The sequence below is a fragment of the Podarcis muralis genome, chromosome 1 (genome assembly GCF_964188315.1).
Source record: "Podarcis muralis chromosome 1, rPodMur119.hap1.1, whole genome shotgun sequence".
Taxonomy (NCBI): Eukaryota; Metazoa; Chordata; class Lepidosauria; order Squamata; family Lacertidae; genus Podarcis; species Podarcis muralis.
Window position 1 is genome coordinate 107,448,511 of NC_135655.1, and position 11,512 is coordinate 107,460,022.

The 11,512-nt window shown below is 39.9% G+C and overlaps 1 long non-coding RNA gene across 1 annotated transcript in view; it reads left to right on the forward strand.

Annotated features, from left to right (window-relative positions):
• The first annotated feature begins 1,352 nt into the window (after positions 1-1,352).
• The window catches only part of LOC114605777 (uncharacterized), a 402,747-nt gene continuing 392,587 nt past the window's right edge, over positions 1,353-11,512 (forward strand). The window contains exons 1-2 of the long non-coding RNA XR_003708635.2: positions 1,353-1,459; positions 2,794-2,875. This is a non-coding gene — a long non-coding RNA (uncharacterized LOC114605777). The remainder of the gene's footprint in view (positions 1,460-2,793; positions 2,876-11,512) is intronic.

Consider the following 11,512-nt stretch of genomic DNA (forward strand, 5'->3'; position numbering starts at 1 on the left):
GTGAATCTAAACACCTCCACCTCACTCAATATCTTTGTTTTATAAAACTGCACACTTGTTGAAATGTGATCATCTTGCCAGAAGCTTCCTCTGTACTTGTCAACTGCTAACCAGTTCAGTTTACTTGTACTTGTCTCTATGAAACCCATATCCAGGCAAGACGTTTGGCATTTCCACAATAATGTGGAGAGGCGGAGGGGGTGGGTGGGTAGACAGAATACTTTGGGCATGCTGTGGGGGAAAATATCGATGGTATATTGCCAGTACTTTTTCTTTCTTTTTTAAGTGTTGCAAACAACAGCAGCAGCAGCAGCAGCAGCAACAACAACATTATTCCAGTCTGCCTGGGGTGCAAGGAGTTTTGAAAATAAAAAGTGGCAATTTTACTGTACAGCAGTTCTCTCTTGGTAGGAAGTTAGCTGTTTTGGAAATGATTTTCTTTTTTTCTTCTCTCTCTCTCTCTCTCCTTCTTCTCTCTTTCTTTCCTTCTTTCTTCTTTCTCCTCTCTCTCTCTCTCTCCCCTCTTTTCTTTTTTCTTTTCTTCTCTCTCTCTCTCTCTCTCTCTCTCTCTCTCTCACACACACACACACACACACACACTTTTGACTTATTTATAGCTCTCACATGAGAGGGGATGGTGGGGTCTCAGCTTCTAGCTCCACAATTACAGCCTTGGCACCCTCCCCACATGGGGCCATGTCTGCATGCACGCAGGTTTCAAGGGGAGGTGTGTATTCAAGGTGTGTATTGAACAGGCTCCTGCTACGGATTCCTCCCCTGTATTGCATGAGTGGCAGAAGGCGGGGCCTTGCTCTCCCTTCCACATGACGCTTAGTTGTGTGAAGAGAACACCTGACTGGGAATTAGGGAGCCAGAGTCCTCCTTCTGCAAACCCCAGACCTCACAGAAGGCGCCCGCCCTGCCCTGCCCGTAAGGTTGGCATGGCTGGCAAAAATGAAACTGCAGTCAGATCAAAAGCAGCTGGAGCCAATTCGGGGTATGTCTGTGAGAAATGGCAGCTGGCCTCACGACTTTGCTGCCTCGCGGTTCGGGCACGAAGAAATGAGCCGAGAGGACATGCCTGCGGTTGCTGCTTCCACTGTTTGGGCCACGTTGGAAACACACCTGAAATGGCCCAAAGTCAAAATACCTGTAACGTGGCAGGGGGTGGAAAGGATCCGGCCCGTAAATTAGCAACCGAGCCGGCCCTAACCAGACTCCTGAGGCTTCGTTGTTCCAGGCAGAAGAAAGGAAACTTATGAGGGGAACAAGCAGCTGCATTTGTTTCATTTGGCTTTGTTTCATTTCATTTATTTAAAAGCGTTTATGAGGCTGAAGCTGGGGTGGGGGGAGGTATGCCTCAGTAAGGGGAGCAGAGAACGTATGCTAATCCCTGAGGGAACAGGCAGAAAGGCCTCCATTTTGAAGAACCAGCAAACCTCCTGAGGTAAATTCCCAGGTTCGTATTCTCAAAGCTTTATTGGCGTATGTACAAGATTTCAGTAGGGTTCAATACAAAAGGACCACTCATTAAAAGAATAAAAATAAAATCCTGCAACTTAACACTTAAGTTAGTGTTGCATAGCATTCACAAATCCTGAGGTAAACTCAATAGTGGATAGCAGTGAAGAGGTCATTGCTAAGAATAAAAATAAGAATAAGAAGGATAAAAATGTGTGAAGAATATTTTTATTCTTATTTTAATTTTTATTCTTATTTATTTATTCTTATTACTTTGTCAAAATAATAATAATAAAATTATAAAAAAGAGGCCATTGCTGGGCCTAGCTAGCGAAGGTGTTGGAAGGATTTCATAGCTAGAAAATATCTTGGAGGGAGTGAGAGAAATAGGAAGATACTTAAGAAATAATGATAGTGGGTTGCTATTGTTTTTCTGTCACTTGCCCCAATGTTCTCTTTTTCTTCTGAATATTGAATAATAATAATAATAATAATAATAATAATAATAATAATAATAATAGGAAAAAGGAAGATACTTAAGAGATAATGATAGTGGGTTGCTATTGTTTTTCTGTCACTTGCCCCAATGCTCTCTTTTTCTTTTGAATATTTAATAATAATAATAATAATAGGAAAAAGGAAGATACTTAAGAGATAATTATAGTGGGTTGCTATTGTTTTTCTGTCAGTTGCCCCAATGCTCTCTTTTTCTTTTGAATATTTAATAATAATAATAATAATAATAATAATAATAATAATAATAATAATTGGCTGCAACCACGCTTTTGGGTTATGTAGCAAAAGCTGCCTGATCCTGAGTCAGACTATAGCTCAGAATTGTCTGGCCTGACTGGCACTAGGGATTGAACCTGAGACCTTCTGCATGCAAGGCAGAGAGGCCTTACCATTGAACTACAGTCCTTCAAACTACTTCTGAGCATGCATATTTTGCAACTCCTTTATCTCTTTATGTTTATGTGCTTTAAGGAACCTCAGTGGTGGGAGTCAGTGAACACTTTATTCAGTAGGGGGTTTCCTTGGTTAGCAAAGTAACAGTTAGAAGAACAGGGGCACCCTTTAAAAAGAGGCTTGTGTCTTCAGCACACACTGAAAGCTATACAGCGAAGGTGCCAGACACACCTCTGTGGGGATGGAGTCCCACAATTTAGGTGCTGCTGGAGAAAAACAAATTTCCTTCTCTTGAGTTTGTAGTGAATGAATGTGTTGCTTTAAACTACCAGAGGGCACTGTGTAGCAATCGAGCCAGCACCTTTTTTAGCTCTCTGAGTTAACTTCATGCCGAAAACGAAGCCATTTTTTTCTTTTCCCCAGACTAGATGTCATCTGTTTCTTTCATCTCCACTCATCCTGCAAATAGTTCTTGCATGAATAAAGCCTTTGAACTCCAGAAACTGTAAGTGATTGTTCCACTTTAATTCACCCCAGCTGCTTGGTGTGCTAATGATGGGGGCTGCAACAGAGAAAGCCCTTTACTGGGCCCTTCCAAGGGCTGAAATTAAACTTAAGTTTTGGTACAGAATCAGCCCTAACCCTTGGGTGGGATGAAGCAACATATCTCAGGCAGTAAATTTGGGGATAGTATTGAAGGACAGCATGGAGCCCATTATTTTATTTTATTGTTTAATTGCCATTTGAATTGTTTGCAAACCACAAATTCATTGATCACTTCTATTTTGGTTGTTCTTGCTTTGGTAACCACTGTTGAACAAATTTGCAATGGTCTGCATTGTTTGTCATGGTCGTATCATGAGCTAAATGAGTTGGGGAGTGCAGCTTGTGTTTTTAGATGTGTGCTGAACAGCCAGAGGAATAGCAGTTCATATAAGGAAGTTACCTTGATGGAAGATGCTGGCAAATCCAAGAAACCTAAGTTGCCAGCATCAATGGGAGCTTGCAATTGCATTGCATTGCTGAGCATGATTTTTGCACACATATAAAATGTATAGGAAAACCAACCTAATATCGCTAGACTATGCCATGTTTTCTCATATTCATTTATGTGCTGTGATTAGCTCGTTCTTTTCAAATGCCAGGGATGTATTGCTCACTAGAGGAACTTCAGTACCCAGCAGTCTTTAATATAAAAGGCAAGCCTTCCCACTAATGAGCAGTTTGTCTAGTGTTCTTAACCTTATCAGCAGCTCCTGAAGTGATAAAGGCTTAACTATTATGCACTGAAAGGTGTTGTTAATTCTCAATCTTCATGGAGGAAAAAAAGACGCTTTTTGTCACTTAGGACTCTACTGTTAAACTTAGCTGGCTGCTTACAAATTACCTTTCCTGTTCCATGGAACAGTCAGTGGAACTTGCTGGTGGGTACGCAGCAGAGGAATCTTCCTCTTATCAGGACAAAACGATGCCTACTGCTTAGTAGAAAAAGAATAATTTGAAAATTAATGATGTGGAACGGTCTCAGAATGTAAGTTGGTCCAAACATGGATGATGAAGGGGGAAAAGAAAGAGGAGATTATAAATAAATTGGTAAACAAGGGGGGGACCCCTTCTCCATACTTAATGGGCTTAAACCATAGCTCTAATTCTGCCCTTCTCCCCAATAAAAGAACCTAGTTTAAGCTCAGTCTTTCTGTGTTACAGAATGAAGAGTTCAGCACATCATTGTCTCTCTGTAGCTGCAAGAGAAACAATAAAAGCATGATCAGCTGAATGCTTAAATATGGCTGAATGTTTGATGAGATGAAGATGTAATTTTGTCTATGTTCCCCAAGGATCTGGATTAAATACGACTACAGGGCCTAATCAAATAGCTAGTCACTGAACAACAGTCCCAACTGCATTTTTCATTCCAGGCATGCCGTTTGCCTTCTCTCTTCACCCCCCACACCCCCAGTCCATTACTTATTCACTGGTTTGTCAGCAGTGTGCATTATTAGCGCTTGAGAGATAAAACTTTAAGTGTTGCTCCCAATTAGCACAACAGTGACCATGCACCATGCTCTGTGCTTAATGCCTGCTCTCAGAGAGGAGCTGGTTTTGAAGGTCTGAGGTGGAGGAGGGAAAAAAATGAAACAGCTTAAGCATTCATTTTGAGTGGAGAGACAGCTCCTATTAACATTTAACAGCATTTGTGCAACTTGGTGCGGAGGTTATGATGCAAATGAGGAGGAATTAAAAGTGGCCAGGGGTTTGTCATTGATGGATTGCAGTCTGGCGGTGTTCACACTTCTGCCGTGTCCATCAGAAGCGATTACTGTGTAATTAAACCTTATTTCTCGACTCTTCAGTGCATAATTACTTTGTGAATGTAACCATCATCTAAAAAAGCTACCAAAACGCTTTAGCATTTAGTCTAGCAGTCATTTCCCCTTGCTTGTGTCAGATATAACCATCAGACAGTGCAAAAAGAACTGTCACTTTTAATAAGAGGCAAAAAATTAAATGAAACAGTATGCTTATTACAGGAAAATTAGGCGTTCAAGTGGTAGAGTCCTTTTCCGCTATTTGCATAATTTATTCTTTTTTGTCCCTCACACCAGAAGCTTCAGGCAATTTTCCCTCACATTTAAATAGATCGCACATTTAAGGCTACTTAAGGAAAATTATCACTTTGCATATTTTAATTGTTGTGAAGAAAGTGAATAGAAGAGGTCTGCAGCTTGGACTCTTGAGTCGGTCAGATGCTCAACTGTCTGATTCTGGAGCTCCCCACTGCTCCACTAGAGATAACCCTACAGTTCACAGCCATCCACTCGCATTTCATCAGCATGCAAATGCAGCTCCAAGCACTATAATAAGTGGGTCTTTGATATTTACAAACTAGCCGCTAATAACTAAAATGTAATTTGTTTGACATAACTTTAGATTCCCTTATCTGTCTGCTTAAAAAAAAACAAAAAACCTTGATAAGTCCTTTAGCATTACAAAAACCTAAGATATCATCCATTCATACCACAGCTTGCCCTATTAGGTCTGGCAGCATTATGCTCAGGAAAATCATGTCAGGTACTGTCTTCACTTTCGTTCCAGCAACACATCTCTTCAATTTCATTTTGAATTCTTTTGTTTAATTTCCCCCTCCCTCCTCCCTACTTTAATCAAATGAAATGAAATTCAAATAAGATTACAGCGAGAAATTCTTTCCATTTACCTACGGAAATATATCTATTAGTCTGATGCCACACAGAAATGGATGTTTCAGTCACTAAGGGAAGGCTATAATACTGCAATTTGCTACTTGGTGTTTCATGGGGGAAGGCGGGGGATTTTATGGTACAGAACATTACAAAGCAGAAAATCTATAAGCAGGCTCATGATTGGTTTGGTTTATCATTATGCTTTATTATGAAGCTAGTGAAAAATTAAAAATGAGATCTAATGAAAAATTTGATCAGATGTTGCACAGATTATCATTACATTTAATTAAATAGACTGAAAAAGTGTTCCCCAAGGTACCATTTTTACCATATTATATTTTTCACAACTTACCAAATCTGGAAAAGTTAACCAAAAATGAAAGCCATGCTTTTGTTTCTGGAAGCCTAGACACCGGAAGTATATCAACAAGAGAATTTGATTAGAGAGGCATCACTTGTGCTAAATTACAAACAATTATGTGCTGCCTTTGGCTGTTGTATCTTCAAGTACAGCTTCTAATACTGGAATGTGTCAGGTTGTTAGTATACATATGATGCCACTAATGCAGCACAGCAGCAATCTCTTTATTTGCTAAAATGCACTATCCATCAGCTTACTGGGACCGGGGCGGAATCACACACAAAAAATTCTAAAACCTGTTAACCATCAAAGTAGGTGGAGCTCTCCTCCTTCCACATATTTTAAATGTATTTCTAACAGGAGATAAAAGAAGCTGCTTACAAACACCATTTCCATGTGTCCAGTCAGCCTCACTTAGTACATACACAGCCAGGTTATAATGTGCAGCAGTTGGAGCAATTGCACCAGGGCCCATGCCTGCAAGGGGGCTCAGACTTTTTTTTTTTTTTTTTTAAAGAAGATCTAGCCCTCCTGGAAAGAAACTTAGGAAGGAAAATGACTTAAAAGTTTTATTTACAATTAAGCAGTATACAAATTTTATTAAATAAAATAAATGTTGAAAGTGTGAGGAAAACTGTAATGTCTGTGATACAAGCACTAAGTCCCCTTTTGCAGCCATTTTATACCTCTTCTATATTGTCACAACAGTCATATGAGGTAGGCTGGCAAGAAATGAGCAAAAATAATGATGAATTAAATGATGAGTTTAAAATGTGAAACTGGACATGCTCACAGTATTTTCTTTTTGTTTATCAAGCTTGTCAAGATGGGGTTTTTTGTTTGTGTTTTGCTGAGAGTTGAGAAACTCCCCAGGGTCAGAATCCAGTAAAGCATATGCCAAATAAATCTGTTAGTTGTTAAAATACCACAAGACTTTCTTTTTTTTAAAATACCTTATTTCATTCATTCCTTTTGAGGGACCTATTTTGGGAACTCCAACAGGGCCCCCAACAACCTTAATCCAGCCTTGCACATGCTTTAAATTTAATCTACATGTAGTTTATCTCATTTTATCCTTGTAACATCCCTGATAGATAAACTAGCTGTTAGACTGAGAACTACTGACTTGTTCAAGGCCATCCAGTAACGCATGAGCACATTTTCAAACCTATGTTTTGTCACATTCAACCACAAAATAGTTGCCATTATGTCACATTGGCTCTTAGGCAAAGCCTTGCATCTCACCCCCCCCCCCCCATTCCGTTATCAGTCCCTATCCATGGGGTTACCTCTTACCACCTGGGCCTTCTGGACCTTATACATATGCACATTGCATTTAGGCTCCAACTCTGCCCTCCATTTAACCTCTAGGTGTATCATTTGCAAGTTTATGTGGTTCTTTAGGTAAGAGACCTGAAATGCCCACCTTCCAGAAAAGAGTCATGACTGTTCCGAACAGTGCAGCATGAAGTTTGAATCACATCTTTAATCCCACCTCTCTGAAAGTATTGAAATGGCAGTGGTAAGGGTGGACTGGGTATTCTTCTGGTTTGTGTGTGTCAGCATGGAAACCCCAGGGGAAAAAATGCTTGGTCACCTGGCACTTGCCCAACTTTGGTGCCAACTGTGCACCTGCACCATGACAGTTGAGCTTTCTAAATGATAAGTTATTATTTAATAGCTTTTAAAATACAACATAATTTACAACTTCTCATTGCCTATCATTGTACAATGTATTGGAACTGATGCTGAGAGATGGTAGAGCTCCTCCAATATGTGTCAGATGGGATTTCAATCAGAGTTAATTTCAGGGATTATTCATTGTCCTATGCTGGTTCCTGAGCACGTTTATCTTTTTTCCTGTGACTTGTTTTCCAGCACTTTCAGGTGGAATCCAATGTTGTATTTCCACTCATGGAACAGCTTTTGTTCCAGCAAACTCCACTGCTAATATAAGAGAAGGGGAGGTAATTTCCTCCAGTTTGCCCTGCATTGCTTCCCCACTGTTATTCCCCTCCTCACTTTTCTGAAATATTTTTTGGTAGTGCAAGGGGCTGCAGCGCAAAGAAGGAATTGGCCAAAATGGCTCCCCTTACATTAAAAGAGGTGTCCACCGGAAAACAAGCCATCAGAAAAGTTGCATTGGACTCCATCCATATTCAGTGGCAGGTGCAGCACAATATTATAATTATTATTATTATTACTACTACTACTACTACTATTATTAATTTGTTATTTATACCCCGCCCATCTGGCTGGGTTTCCCCAGCCACTCTGGGTAGCTTCCAACAGAACACCAAAATACAATAACCTATTAAACATTAAAAGCTTCCCTAAACAGGGCTGCCTTCAGAGTGTATATTTGCATACACTCATTCCTTCTCATTCACTCATGCTTCTTATTATCCAGCTTACACTGGACCGTAGAAAATTATCTTGCAAGTTTGAACTCACAATGAAATTTATGAGCTCTCACTTTACTGTAGAAATTCACAGAGAAGGGTGTGCAAGTTGAACTTCTCTTCATCCACTTTTTATATAATATATGAATTGACTCTAAGTTGGACATCATGTCCCTCCTGTTTTCAATAGTTTGCCCTCTCTGATACTTTGTCTCTCCCCTCCCGATAATTTACCATTGCATGTACCTAGAACATTGTATTACATCCTTTGTAGCAGTGAGCATAACAATGCATTACAAAGAAGAGGCATTGGTTTGGGTGGGGGGAAGAGAGAGGCAGTTTCACTGCTGACTAAATCTCCTAAATAAATCCCTGTGAAATTGCCTCCTGTGAATTGCTGTCCTACTGAGGCTGGAAGGGTAGTAAGTTCTAAGGCAGTCAAGTTCATCCTATAATTTTTCATCTATTTGGTGAGGCAAGGCCAAGGACATGAGATTTCCCAGACAACTTCAGCCTGGATTTTTGTCACTGTGCTGACACCACTTCTTAGACTGTATATAAGCAATTTGGCCTGGCACATTCAGAAGCTGAGAGTTAAAATATTTGGGGTGGTAAGTGCAATATTGGTATCTAATGATAAAATAATTAGAGCTCCTGTGTTGTTGGGCTTTCATTCCCCTTTTATATTCTCATCCATTGTAATCTCATTGAGTACTTATTTATGGAAAATGCAAATGAATTTATTATTTTAAGTGTAAAAGTTAACATAGATTGGGTGTCCAAAGAAAACTTACATAGCTTGCTCTATAAGAATGGAGGGAAAGATCAGTTGAAGATAGCAGAAATAAACTTGTGTGTTCATTGAAAGCAGATGTTAACTTTCATTGCACCATTCAGTCTACCCTGATCTAACTATGCTTCAGTATATGAGACAGTATATGTCTGCTGTGACAGTTGCTTCTCCTCACACTTGGTGGATCCCTATTTGTGTCAGAAAGGTTATCCGATTTATTTGCTAAATTATGTTACCATCCCCCCCCCATGCAAGCCTTCTAAATTAACAGATGCAAACAAAGTTGAAATTTGTGTTTACGTTTAGCTCAAAGAGAGTCTTCTCCGATTTTACCATTATTGTATGGTAAATATCTTGATAAATAGTTCTTCCGTTTCACATAAATAGAATTGAAAATCATCTAGAAATTATTGAGGAATATTTGCCCAGAACAGTATAAACTTTATAGGGTCAGCATACACACTATTGTGATTGACATTTAGTTCTATTTCAGCCATAACCTTGCAACAGTTTGATTTCACCCCCAAAAGCACATTCCTTCATTGTCTACTGAGACGGATGGTTGCCAACCAACCATTTCCTAAATTGTGAACAAACGTAGGGTTCCATTACTACTTAAGTAGTTCCATTCAAATTCCCCCCATGATCACATTATGATGGATGGGCTCTTTTTAAAAAAATATAAATATATTAGTTAACTGAAGGCTATATATAAACATTGGTAGTAAAACCACAATATCTATTACAGTAATATCTGTGATGTGGAAAAACAAAGACTGCTATGATGTAAAGCTTGGCGATAGATAAGTCATGTACAATTGGTCACTAAACAACTGTCTTTGTGGGTAACCACTACTGTCATCCCAGGTTTATAATGGAAAATCCCCATCCTTCACCTGCCCCTCAAGGTGAATGGCTTATATAAGGACAAAGATTAAGTCAGTTATAGAGGCTGGCATTTACCTCAGATCTTCTTGGGTCTCATTCTTCTGGCTCATCTAAATATCTAAGTGAAAAAATTCTCATTAATTTCACACACCTCATTTAGGATACATATAGAATGTTGTGATTCATGGTGGCAGGCCAGCAGACAGCATACATGGGCAAATGCTTTCAAAGCCCCCAGCAGGGCTCATAACCACCAGTTTGTAGCCACCAATGCAGCTAATATGGTTCAGCTAGGTGGCAGTTGTGGGCAGTTGGGGATGCTGGTGGCCAGGTGCACATAGTATCTGTTAACTTGCAGGCACAACCATACTAATTATGACAGCCTCCAACATACACACATCCGTTGGAGGTTAGTGTAATAAACATGGTGGCACCAACAGATAATGGTGCATAGCACAGGAGCTCAGTACTGCCATACGTGGAGGCAAGCTGCCTGACCCCCCAAAACCTGGAGTATGGCTTGAGAGGTAGGCCAAGCTGTTGTTTTAAAATTAACCAGTGTACCACATCACATGGCCAAACACCTAAGTACTCACTCATGCACACATTAGTTAGCATTATACACACATAACCTCCTGTATTTAGGAAGTGATGGAATATAGACTTACTTCTATTAGAGTGGCAAATGTAGCAATGAAGATAAAAACAATATTCCCACTTCTCCAGCATTCTATTTAGAGTAGAATTGCTGTTGAGGGAAGCTAAATAGTACAATAGGACCAATGATGTCTTTGGAACTGGGACATAATCTTATGCTTAGGCAGTTGTTCCTCTTTGGGGAAACCCATTGATTCAGGCCCTTGCCACATACCGAATATGCGGTGTCTGTTGTATTCATTTGCAATAAGGGAAGGACTCAATGGCAGAGCAATTGGTTTGCATGCAGAAGTTCCCAGGTTCATCGTGGATATTTCCAGGGCTGGGAAAAAGTTTTGTCAGCAAAGATTTCTCTGTGAGCAACAGAACATTATCACCTTCTCCCTCCTCTGTGTGCCCCTTATATCTGTTCTAGGGGTCCCCCCACTCATGTGAGGGAGAAGGGGGGGGGGAGTCTTTTTGCATAAGCAGAACTTCTTGTACTGATGGGACTGATTATTTCAAAAGCCATGAACTTGGATCCAGGATTACAATACCTGACGTTTTGTGAAACAGGTGTGATAGAAGGCAGCATTGCCTACAACTGATGCAGACCTCTGGAGTATGATATTAACACTTTTTCATATTAGTCCTCCTATTAGGCTAAGTGAAGTTATGTTGGGGGGCAGGTTTTGAGAGTCATTAATTGTCAGATTGTCAACTATTTATCTACTGTAGGTAGGTTGTCATTTAGGGTCTTCTGTCTCAGCCACCAAAATGCCTTGAGATGGCTATGACTATTGCCATATTTTTTTACTTAAGAGTCATATAGCACAGTATGGATAGCTTCAAATGGCAC